Genomic DNA, 12,218 nt, shown 5'->3' with positions numbered 1-12,218 from the left:
CCGCCGGGGGGTGTCCTCGTCCGGAGGGGCCTTTCGGCTCCGGGAAGGCGAGGCAGCGCTCAATGCCCCATGTTAAGCGCTCGGCTGGAGGAGGAGCGCTCTCCTCTCCCGCCGAGTCCCCTCTCCCCAGCAGGCAGCAAAGGGAGGGGGGTCCTGCCCTGCGGTGAGGAGGGCTGCGGCGTCCCGCTCTCCTCCTCAGGCCCCCCTTTCTCACCGGGCGGCCCGGCTGACTCACTGCTGTGGTGGGGAGAGGTAGGTCTGCGACCTTCTCCTTGGGGTTGGCTTTTCGGCTTTAGGTGGGGTTTTGGTTTTAGCGAGTGGTGCCCCCCAGGTACAGCCCAGCCAAAGCCCCGCCTGGCCGCAGCCCTAAAACGGCGGCGCGACCCGCTGGCTTCAGCCTCGGCCGGACCCTCGGACACCGCCGCGCTCGTCCTGCGCCCTGCTGCCACCCTTTTCCCAGGTGATCTAGGAGATTGCCGTGGGTGGGTGCCAGGCAGGGTTTATGGGTAAAAATTCTCTGCAGGCATTTACACCTTATCTTATACTGGCCCAAACGTGACTGTACTTACGCACTATCAAAATTTAAATACGAGCAAGAATCGGAGTCCCTAGCGATACCGTACAGAAAAGAAAGAAGTTATCAAATATGTTCCAATCTATATCCAAAGAGCCAGCGAAAGTATCGATAAGACTCTGCTGTGAAATAGGCTTGGGATCAGATCTGTAGTCATTTGCTTTTTGACACCTCTGTCAGTAAGTGCAGAGTGTCTGTAAGAATATAGAGATGATCAGAGGTCTGGAGGAGACGGTGTTTCATATGTTAGAAATCACACGGGAATGAAAAAGTATGGTTAAAATGGCAAGCCCAGTGGTAGGACTCGAGAACGTTCACCGGAGCCTTTAGCAGAGGTCAAATCTCATCTTACTAAAATAAGCTCAAGTGGATGTGCATAAAGAAAAAGGGACATGAAAGTGAGTTAAATCCATTACAGTAGACATAAAACAACTTTCTTGAATTTCATTAGTATTTTATAACTGAGAAACCCTATACTGTCTCAATCTCTTTCCTCAGCTGACCGTACCACACAGTCTCACCATGCTTATTTTTAACATCCCATTAATTTCTGTAGTAATAGGTGATGATCTCTCTGTAAGGAGATGAAGCAGAAAGTTTCTCGTGGAACATCAGTAGGAAAGCAATGGCTTAAAAACTACATTTTTATTTGAAGTTTATTCTCCCAGAAGGACTCACCTGCTGCTTTTCTGGGCTTTATGGAGAGTCGTCTTTAAAAACATCTCAGATCATTTTAGTTTGGTCTAGCTGGTGGGAGAAGTCTTTTGTTCCCTCGAGTGGAGGGTTTGTGTGAAATCTTCTGAAATGTGGGCTCTCCCAAGTCTGTGTGGGATGATTCTCTGTTAGCATATTGCTATATAAAGGGGAAAAATGTTTTCAATCATTTGTACATTTTTCTCTGATGAAGTGTTGCTATTTGCATGCGTTTGGTCTTTTGATATCATAGGCTGCGCATTTTTCTTTAATGATGCAGCAAAATGCATGTCTCCTTGAGAGCAGGCAGGCATTTTTGTGGCTTGAAAGAGCAATTGTTTACTTGGCTGAAAAGCGGTGCACAGTGCAGTGTATACACAGTGCCGTTACTACAGGCAGTGGTACAGGATGTCACAGTAACAATTCTGAGTTCAGCGTCATTAATGAGTAGTTAAAGAGTCAAGTTATATAGAGTTTCTTTATAAACCTTTCATTAGAAGCCAGAAGATGAAACTTATGTTTGAACTTTTGCTGTGAAATGTCTGCAGTTACAAAATAGACACTTATTTATGAATCTGCCTTGAACAAATTCTTACTGAGGCTACTATAAGCTTGATCTGGTAATAATGAGTTTCTGCTAAAAATAAATGAAGGAAGTTAAATATCACTGGATCTTCCTTTGAATATATTTTTTTCTTCGGTGTTGTCTTTTTATGTAGTAGGTTAGTATAGATTCCTTGTCATGCATAATTGAACCTGCCGATTTACTCTCTGCTTCCCCTTTTCTCTGGAAATGTGTCTCTAAAACCATTTTGCTCAGTTGATGCATTCCATGGGTGAAATCTTAGTTCTTTGTAGAGCCATGGTCACCTGAGAAAGTTCATCTTGGATGAATCTGTAAGTCACTTGTATGGAATACTTGCAACAATGTCAACTTCCTGCGATTTGTATACAGTTTTAAAGATATTTTGTCACTGAAAGAACTTTGATGAGAGAAAAAGATGTTTTCCTGTGTAATGTTTGCTATTTGTGCAATTTTTGAACATCTTTTTTTGTCCCTCTCTTCAGTGTTTCTAATCTTCCCGTGAAGCTTTTGTTTCATGATTATTTCAGCTTCTGGTTAAGAATGTAATAGTGATGGCACACAGGTAGGATTATAGTCTAACTTAATACCTGATGTTATTCCCATGTATTTTCCCTTTTGTGTCTTTGTGTCTTCCCTATTCCTTCTCTCCCCCCCCCCCTCCATATAGGGTCTGGAGAATTATGGCAATCAGAACATTTCTACTGTAAGTTAAAGGTAAAAGTTACATAAACAAACACAGGGCAGTTTATAATTCAGTTACTTGAGTAGCAGAATATATTTTCAGCTAGTGGAAAACTAAATGGATAGAGCAAAAGAGTGAGTAATCCTTTGGTAAACTTAAAAGATCTTTAAAATGATTCAATACCAGCTCTGCTGAAGCGCTTGGTATTCAAGGTAATGTTGATTTTCAGTTACATTCAAAGCAATAAGCAAAGGGTTGCATGAATTAAATGTAAATGATGGAAAACAATTTAAGACTTTAAAGAGAATATTTGAAATAATTATAAGCCAGAATGTGTGCAGATTGTATGCCAAACATAATCACAGAATTCTGTATTTAAATCTTTTGTAGTATTCATTGGAGTACTGAGAGACTATTATCAGGCTTCCTCTGTAAGGTTTTTGCATACATATGACATTTACCAAGTAGTGGAAAAAAACAAGCCTTCAGAACTGCTGGCTGTTTGCTGTGGGGATATGCACATTTCACAGCTGTTCTTGTAGGGGTTAATTATAGACTAGAAGGTTTCTGGTAATTCTGGGTAACTACAGAATCAGTGAGATTTAGTTATTCCCTGTCCCTCATTTACTTTTAACAGTGCAAAAAGTTAAAGGGCACAGTAGGAATTATGCATATACAATGCATTGTAATGGGGATTAGCACCCTTGGTGCTCTCCAGCAGTAGAATTGCACAAATTCTCTGGTTCAGATCCATTGCATCCTCAGCAGGGAAAGGGTTAGACTGTCTGTTGAATAGCTGTGGGTAGGCGTAACTGAAAAATTTGTATTCCAGTGTTCTTCAAGAAATCTAGATCTCCAAGTAAAAGAAATCTTTTGTAGAAAACATCTGTTTTAACACAGGCTTGTTACTTGACCAAACAATTGAAAACAGAATGTTCCCCACTTAGAAGCTTTTTATTTTCACTATTTTGGTTGTTATTTGCTTTGGTTTTGTTTTATTTTTTTAAAGTCTCTTAGAAATAAGGAAAGCACTAGAATATTGTGGTTTATGTTTAGAATTTGTTTATAGGAAGAATTTTTTAATTGGTATGAATTAGTATCCACTTTTATACAGTAAAATTTTTAGCACTAGAGTGCTCTGAACAGTGTCCAAAGATCACCTTGTTAAATAATGAGTAAGGGGAAGATACTGGCATTATTTTGATTGAGTCCATTTAGATGTAAATAAATGATGAAGTATCTTAACAAGGTTTGTGGGCTGAGAGTTTGTGAGAAACTTTTTTTAAAGAAAGTGAAGTTATATTCTGAAAAAAATATTTAAAAATTAAAATTTTACTTTAAAATTTGAAGATGTTTATTTAATTCATAGCAGTATATTTAATTTTCATATAGAGCTTTTCATTATTATTCCATTTTGAAACAGCTAGAGATCCAAGAATTGTCATCCTTACAGACCTCATAGATATAAATTTCTATATGTTCTGTTTGATATATAAAGAAATACTGACAACTTCCTATGCTAAATATCATTCTTGAAAAAAATCTGAAGTCGTGATCTATTCTTTGTGTGTGTTATATCCCCCAAAAGAGGGGGTATAAATGCTAGGTGACTTTACTCATGGCACATAAGCCACATAGAGGAAATCCCCTCACTTACACAGTGGTGTTATATTTGCAAAACTAATGAGCAGTGTCTATATTAAGCATTAAGTGAGTAAACACATGGATCACATGGATCTTTTAGTATGTACTGACATGTTTTTCTTAGTCACTTTTCTGACAGCCATTATATTTTTAAATGTAGAAATGTCATTAGAATTTAAAGTTAAATATGACTTTAGATTTTATAACACCCTAAAATCTAATGGGCATTTACCAGAACTCTCCTGTGCCTGATATGCCCACAACCCAAATGATCTTCACCTACTACATCGTTCCCACCAGGTACGCAGAGGTGAACAAATTATTAATGTAACGAAGACATATCTACTATGATTCTTTGTCTTTTTTGAAAATGTAATAAAAATTAAACTCTTTTTATTTTTGATTCCTACCTGAAGGAACCCCTTCTTTACCATTCTCTTCAAAATCTCAAGTGCACACATTCTCCATATAACAAAAATAGCTTTCGCTGAGCCTTCATCTCATTTTCTCCAGCAGCAAAGCTGACCCTCTGTCTAATGTATTTAAAACCCAACAAAATGGAATAACTGAAAGCCAAACTGAGAGAGATTCTGCTTCTCCATCAGTACTGAGCCTGTATGCTGTACGCTGCTGCTCACTGCTTCAGTGCACTTCTCTGTTGGTGTATGTCTGACATAAATTTCCATCAGTACTTGAAGGTAAAGGTCTTCGTACAAGTACTGTTAAACTGGAGAAGTAAAAGGACTCTGGAATTTAAATGCCAAGCTCTGAACTGCAGATTATTTTAGAGATTGTGAAATCTGTATAGTGTTCACAGAAGCCACTCATGGTAACTTTGTATCTTCTTGATAGATTTATTCACCATCCCTTCTGAACCATTTTTTTACAGCTCCTGATCTTACTCTACCACTTCAGTCAATGGCAGCTATGGATGCTCAGCACTCCTGAGAGAAACAGCCCATTCAAAGTAAGCAGATGGAGTCTAATATTTCCATTTACTGAACTGAACATTAGAAGACTGGGAATTAAGTAGCATTTGTCTATAAGGTACATGCACCCAAGATCTAGAGCAAAACCGGCTTTTCCAGGTCGCAATTAGAGCAGATAATAGCTCTAGTGCTTGAAATTTTAGTACTATCATACTATACAAATTTTTTGGTTGTTTTTAAAGAGTTCCTATTGTTAACATTTTAGAGAAATGCTCTGCTAATGGAATTCAAGCACTAGAAAACAACAAGGAAGAAAATGAAAAGTTCACAGAAATGTTCGTAATAATTCATTTAAATTAACTACAGTTTAAACCATTGAAGAGGGAATGTATAGTTAGAAAATTAAATAAACAAAGTTTATAGTTAGACAAATTAAATAAACAAAATTGATAATATTCCTTTAAATGTACATTGCATTTTAGAGCTTGGACATAGGATTTCTTAGATTTTGTAGCAAATTTATCTCTACATATACTTCATGTGGAGTCTTCTGAGGGTTATGGCAGCTGAACCTTTGTGACCTAGGAGTAAAAAGCAAGTATTTATGTTTCTGTATGTGCAGATCTGATCTAAAAAAACTTGAACATTGTAGAATTCTGTATTTGATATGTGAACTAGAAAAGATTATTTGAAATTTCAGAGGTTTTGTTTTGCCTTTTCAGGGGTTTTTAAGACAATCATGCAAATAATTGTGATTGTTAAGGGATGTCCTAAATTTCACCTATGCACGATACCTGTGCAACTTTGTGAGACTTCTTGAATTATATTAGCAAAAGTCAAACTGACTGAAACAGAGAAAACAGAGCTATAGATGATGTAAGAGAAAGAATCTGTCTTCTACTGTTTCTAGGCTGAGCAAATGTAAAAGCAGTGTAAAAGCAAGCAGATGTCACTCCTAATATATACTGGGCAATTCTCCTTTGAGACATGATTTTATTCTGGAGAGTGACATGACAGTCTTACTCAACATTTCTGTAGCATTTTTGAAAGGAGATCGAGTAGCTTTTGTGATGATTCATGCCTGAATATTTTGTACATTTATTAACTATTCCAACGAGCTCAGCTAAAAAAGAGATGTCACACACAAACTGGATTATAGTTTCTTGTGCAGACTTGTTTATTAGCATCCATTTAAGAGAGCCAGTTGGTTGTTTATGCAACCTCAGCTCAGGTTTCACAGGTGTCACCAAGGGCATCACTTTTAAAAAACGGGATGACACAACTGTAATGAGGACACTGTTTGGCAAGGAGAACGTTGTTACAGGAAGTGAGACATGAGCAAGAAATAACGCTGGGTGACTACAGGATCCAAGGTTGGGTTTGTGGGCCTGGCAATTTTTTGGGAAAAAAAAAAAAAAAAAACAATTAAAAAATCCTCCCCCCCAACCCAAACTCTCTACATGACTACAAAAAGCATACATGGTGTTAGAACCAAGGCACAACAAATATGGATTTTTTTTCATATTTTTTTACAGTAATTTTTCAGAGCAAAGCTATGCTTTGAACCACACCTTAAGCTTTTATGAACAATTTATTTTTGTGACTTTGTTACAGACATCAGATTCTTTAATTACTTAAGGCTGAAAACAAATTCTGTCAGGATTTATTAATAGAACAGGTTAATCCACCAAGTTAAGAATCCTTCAAATCACCAACAGAAACTTAAAATCTGGTTACATATATAAAATAAACATATGTGCAATATGTATAAACCAGAACATCGTGTATTAATAAATGTTAAATCTAGGCTAAATGGAATCTTAAAGAGGTTGCAGTGTCTAATGACAAGCAATTATTTAAATAACCATTTCATGCTGTTAGGTTACTCCTTCAACAAAGATGTCACAGTATTCTCCTAACTCTCCATGTCTGCTTTACTTCAAAACCTTTGAGAAGATATTTAAATAGTCACCAGACCAGCATAAGTAAGATGTGTGCTGACTTTTCAAGCTTTGCCTGTTTCCTGAGGAAAATACCACAGTTCTCAATTCCTGGTAAGCAAGACAGCCACGTTCATTTTTAGAACAACCAGTTCTGCATCTGCGTTTATCTACTTTTGTATGTTATGGAGAGGACGTTTGACTGGGTTGCTTGTAAAAAATAGTACCAAACGTAACCAGTAGGATGATAACTGCTATCTAAACATAAAAATATGGGTTGATACAACTAAAATTTAGTTGCTTGAAACTATGTAATAGGTCTTGTGTTCCTTATAATTTGTCATGGATAAGAGTAGAAGTAATGTCTGGAGTATAACCTAGAACAGGAGAAAAGTGGCATCCTATCTTTGTTTAGTTGTTACTGTTAAAATATGCACACCTTTTCCTCAAAAAAAACCCCAACCCAAACAACAAAAAGCCCCAATAAAAAGAGAAACTTTCATGCTGCATGAGGAAAACCAGTAAAACCTCTTTATTTCAAAACAGCTATTTGAGGGTCGCACTTGTTCATATTTGTCAGATTTAAAGGCGTAGCATCCAGAAGGACTACTAAGAGATGCTTTGTAGAGTTACCCCAGAAATTATTGAGCTCAAGAAAAAGTTGTAAGGAAGATGTTGAACTGAAACTTATCTAAGCTTTTCTCAGATGCAGTTATTTCACTTACTGGCTCTATTTTTGGGCAACTTAATATAAGATTCAAGGGCCACGCTGAACTCAACTATTTTACAGCTGCCTTTGACCACGCTAGGTTGAGAAATGTGAGAGTTTCATTTGGAGGTTTTGTAAAAAATCTGTAGGCTTTTAATTTGAAATCATTCCCTTGATAATGACAAGTTAAAGTTTAGAGCTCAGCATACGGCCTGGAAAGCAGCTCTGATGCTAGCCGGTGCCTGGCAGGGTGCTAAGTGTGGGCAAGGTCAGCAGTTGGTGGGAGGCACCGGGGGCTGCCAGGTGCCCCAGCAGTGAGCGTGAGGATGCAAGACAGCCATGGCCAGGGCTGGCTGGCCCCCTGGGAAGCAGGTGTTAGCCACACGAAGCCAGGCCTGAGAACTCTTGGTTTAACACAGAGAAGGCTAAGTAAGGAGTGGAGTTGGCAGGATTGTCTTAAAGGTAAGAAGATAGAGAAGTAGGTGCTAAAGTACAAGCTGTTACTCCTGATCAGCTGATGAAAGGTGCTGCTGTTTGCAGCCTCTCACTGGCAGGCAGTAGGCTTTGCTGCAGGTGGCTGTAATAAAAGTGCTGAGAAGGTCAGGATCACAAAGATGGAAGGTAATTACACTGGTGTACTGAAGACCTGGTACTTGTATCCTTAACACTGGGCAGTACCGCAGCTTTTGTTTCTCAATACTGTGCTGTTATCTCTACAGTGATGCCATTTTCTGATCCTTTGTCCCTTCTGTATTTGCACTGTGAGGTCTGCTTTTGAGTCCCATGTTTTGAATTCTGTTAATAGTTTATATTTTCAGTATTTATACTTTCCCCTATTTCCAAATATGTCAACAAGCAAAAATATACCTAAGTATTTCAAATACAGCAGTCAGAAGATGATGTTAAAAAGCAAACAGGTTTTGGTTTTGATTTAAAAACTATAAATATTTTCTGTGTTAAATAATGTACTTGATGTGTTTCTCATTCTTAAAGTAAGCATTTCATTTCAGTCAGCAAGTCTTTTCAGTGTATTCAGTATTTACATTTTTCTCTCTCCCTTCCTAAAAAATCATCTTCTCTGGAAACACTACTGGAGGCAAACCAGTTTTCTGTGATTTCAGTATTTCTATCTTTGATCAGTCTTAGTGTTAGACTAAACTAACAAAACAACAAAATTCTTCCACTACAGCAAAAATGAAATTAGTTTCACAACTAGAAGTAAAATTACTATTTGTCATTATGGAGTTTATTTCATAGGAGTTCAATTTCTTGTCTGGTGTGGTAATCTCAAATAAGTGTGAGGGAACTCTCTCCCCCATCATTATTTCCTTTGCTCCATATAATAATGCTTTTGACTTGATCCTTTCTGCTTTTGTCTTAGGGCGTCTCTGCATGAATGATGCAACTGGATTTAATTGTAAATCTGCTATAAAAAGATAAAACTGCATTCAAAAAGTGCAAATCTTTGAACTTAAAATTCAGAACTTTCATTTGGTTTTGGACAAAGAGTGATTTGAAGACTGTTCATGTACCTGTCTCTCTGCTCTGGATTGTGTTTGCAGTCTACCACCTACCTGTTCACTTTGCTCTGAGGTTTGTGTTTACCTTTATGTTGTCTGCTTTTTCCTGTTTTGGTTTTGGAGGCTAGGTATTCTCCTGAAGCAACAAGTTCTCCTTTAAACTCCAAGAAGTACCACCTTGCTTCTGAAGTATTTCAGGCTGCTTGGGTAAGAGAAGTCACTTCCAAAACTGCTTGATAGCTTCATGATTGGTTTGCAGGCTGCAAGGTGATGGCAACAAGAGAATGTTTTGTAAGTATGCACTGTGTACTTTAGATTACTGACACCACAGAAGTTAAAGCAGCCTCATTCATGGTGGTTTGCTGTTTAATAACAGTCCACAGATACCTGCCTGTACCTAACCTTTCTGTGAGGCTCCTGCTTGAGCATGTCCTAAATGGAATACACCAGAATGCCCCAAGCCCCGCATGGCTTGTGGGCAGTATATTACTTAGTGAGACTTTGACGTTGTTTGTAGCTATGAGAAATTCAAAGTTTGTAACAGAGGCTGGCAAGAACAAAATTTGATCTTACCTGCAGTATGTTACTTACTTAGTATTGTCCCCAGCAGAGTAGCAAAAGTTTGGTTCCCTAGACTATAAAGAATACCTAAAAAATATTTCAAGTAATAAAATTAATGAATGTATTCATATTGTTCTTAATTAGATAAAGAAAGCAATTTTTAGTATGTGGAGGAAGAAGAGAAAATACTACATGAAACATTTTCAGTGCAAACTCTTAGATTTAGAGCACACTTTGAACAAGAATTATATAATAGCATGATGGTGGTTAACGCATTACAACAGCAAATGAAGACATCTTTCTTACAGTATCTGAACAGAACCAAAAGGAATCTATGCCTTCCTTTTAAGTCTTTATGTGCATATTTATAGTATAATTATGAAATTTCAACTGTTTGCAATGCTTTTGCTGACCAATGGTCTTTTTCTCTCAGTGTCCTAACTGCAAGACTATCTTTGGATTGTGGCAGTTTATATTGAAGAAATGAGTTGGAACAGAGGTCTGGGGAGCTATGTGATGTGGAAATAACATTTCTTGTTATTTTGGATAGTTACAGGGATCGACTGAGTAAGGTAGGATAATAGAAGCACAATACGTGACACTTTATGCTTGAAAATCAAAGACTAAACAACATGTCTCTATTCCAGTCATTACTTGTAGGAGATGGAATTACTTCTCAGTGTTTCAATGAGTTCTGTGTACTCTGACCCAAGTATCCACAGCAGGCCCCCCTGCCTGAGCACAAGGTCTGGCCCTCATTTCTGGTAAATAATTGTGTAGCACTTCTGGGAATTAGTATTATCACATGTGTTTAATAAAAAAGATTCACAGAGTAAAAATCATACTGTAAATTCTTTAGTAAACTGTGACTTGCATCCTAACTCCGAGTTTCTCTGATTGCGTACAGATTGCTGCTAAATCAGAATAAGAAGCTCACAGGATGGCTCCTGGTTTCATAAGAAGGACCTGGCAATGTTGGAAATTATAATCAAATTACCTGAAATCCTTTAATTTAGCCAGGCAGAGTAATAAGTGACATGGTTGTCTTGCTCTTTTTACACCAAGCTATTTTGCTTTATGTTGTAGTACCAAACCAACTTGTCAAATTACTTGTACCTTTTTTGAGCTGAACTTTTGGATTATGACCTCCTCCTGACCCAAAGACACTGAATGCAGTTTAATACTGAGGCAGGCCCCATCAACTCAGCATCTCGTTTGGAGTAACTCCCACAGATGTTGTTCCAAAGGAAGTTTCAGGTGCTGGAGGACAAGTTGAAGTCAGTTTAGTTTATCTTGATATAATAGTTTGAGTTCATACTGCATTTACTTTAATTTGAACTGTATAATTGCAACCCATAGGTTAACACCCCTTCCCCTTTCAGAGACATGGGAAAGTCCAAGATGGTTTGAAGCAAATTATCAGAGGAAATATCTGTGAAGACTTGTCACTATTTTGTGGTGATATATTTTTGGAAGCATTTTTTTCCTCTGTTAATGTAACATTGTAATACTTCAGTTACAGGCATCAGAGTTTATTTTGGATAAGTAAGTTGGAAAACTGCTATCTTGCAATTTAGAAATGATCCATTTTAATAGATACACTCGTCAATAAGGAATATTTCATATTAAAAATTAAATAAATGATATTTTATATTACAAATTCAATATTCAATAATTTATATTAGTAAATCGATAAGGTATATTTTATATTAATAATTAAACATAACTATGCTGTGAGCTGTATCTGGTATTTGCTAAGCCAGACCCAATGTCTCTGGCCTTTTGGAAGTAAGCAGGGAAGAAGGGGGGGGGGAAGTATGGAATCAAAGTGACAAAATAAGGTAAAGTCTCAGAGAGAACAATTTGATGCTTAGAATTTGAGTTTCAATTGACATAGTGCATATTTACAGATGAAGATGCAAAATCATATAGTTGGAGCATTCTGAGCAGTTTGGTAATTGCCTTCTTTTAAATAATGGTTTTCTCAAGTCAAAGAAATGCTTCACATCTCAAGATTCTGCATTGGCAGTACTTCTTTGCAGACAAAGGGGATAATAAAAAGAAAGCATGGGAGCATGGCATCCTTACAGGTGAGCTCCTAGAGATGATGAGATAGCATGAGAATACAGCAAGGGGAGCATCTCTTTTCATTATGTGTGTACGTAGTTAAGTAAGGATGTCTTCTAGACCACAAGGTTAAAAAGATTTTAAATGATAAATCTAGGAACGGTATCAAATGGTCCCTGTTTCAGTCCCATATCCACCACCGAGTTGCTCTGCAGTATCTTGAGTTTTCCAGAAGTTACTTTACTTGCCTGACTTGTGTTCATTTTATAGGCCTGCCACCAGCCCTACCACCATTTGTTTCTAAAGCACTTCA

General features: G+C 37.5%; 1 long non-coding RNA gene across 2 annotated transcripts; it reads left to right on the top strand.

Annotated features, from left to right (window-relative positions):
* The first annotated feature begins 6 nt into the window (after positions 1–6).
* Positions 7–11,473, top strand: LOC113477570. Of its 2 annotated transcripts, XR_003397928.1 has the most exons (5): positions 7–252; positions 5,069–5,226; positions 6,990–7,162; positions 9,139–9,568; positions 10,272–11,473. It is a non-coding gene; the product is annotated as an uncharacterized LOC113477570 (long non-coding RNA). The 2 variants fall into 2 exon arrangements; XR_003397927.1 differs by having other exon boundaries at positions 9,139–11,473.
* Positions 11,474–12,218: the final 745 nt, after the last annotated feature.

This window comes from Athene cunicularia (assembly GCF_003259725.1).
Source record: "Athene cunicularia isolate RWA chromosome 2 unlocalized genomic scaffold, athCun1 chr2_part2, whole genome shotgun sequence".
In the NCBI taxonomy this organism is placed as follows: domain Eukaryota; kingdom Metazoa; phylum Chordata; class Aves; order Strigiformes; family Strigidae; genus Athene; species Athene cunicularia.
The sequence above is the reverse complement of the archived record's forward strand: the minus strand, read 5'-3'. Positions and strand labels throughout refer to the sequence as shown.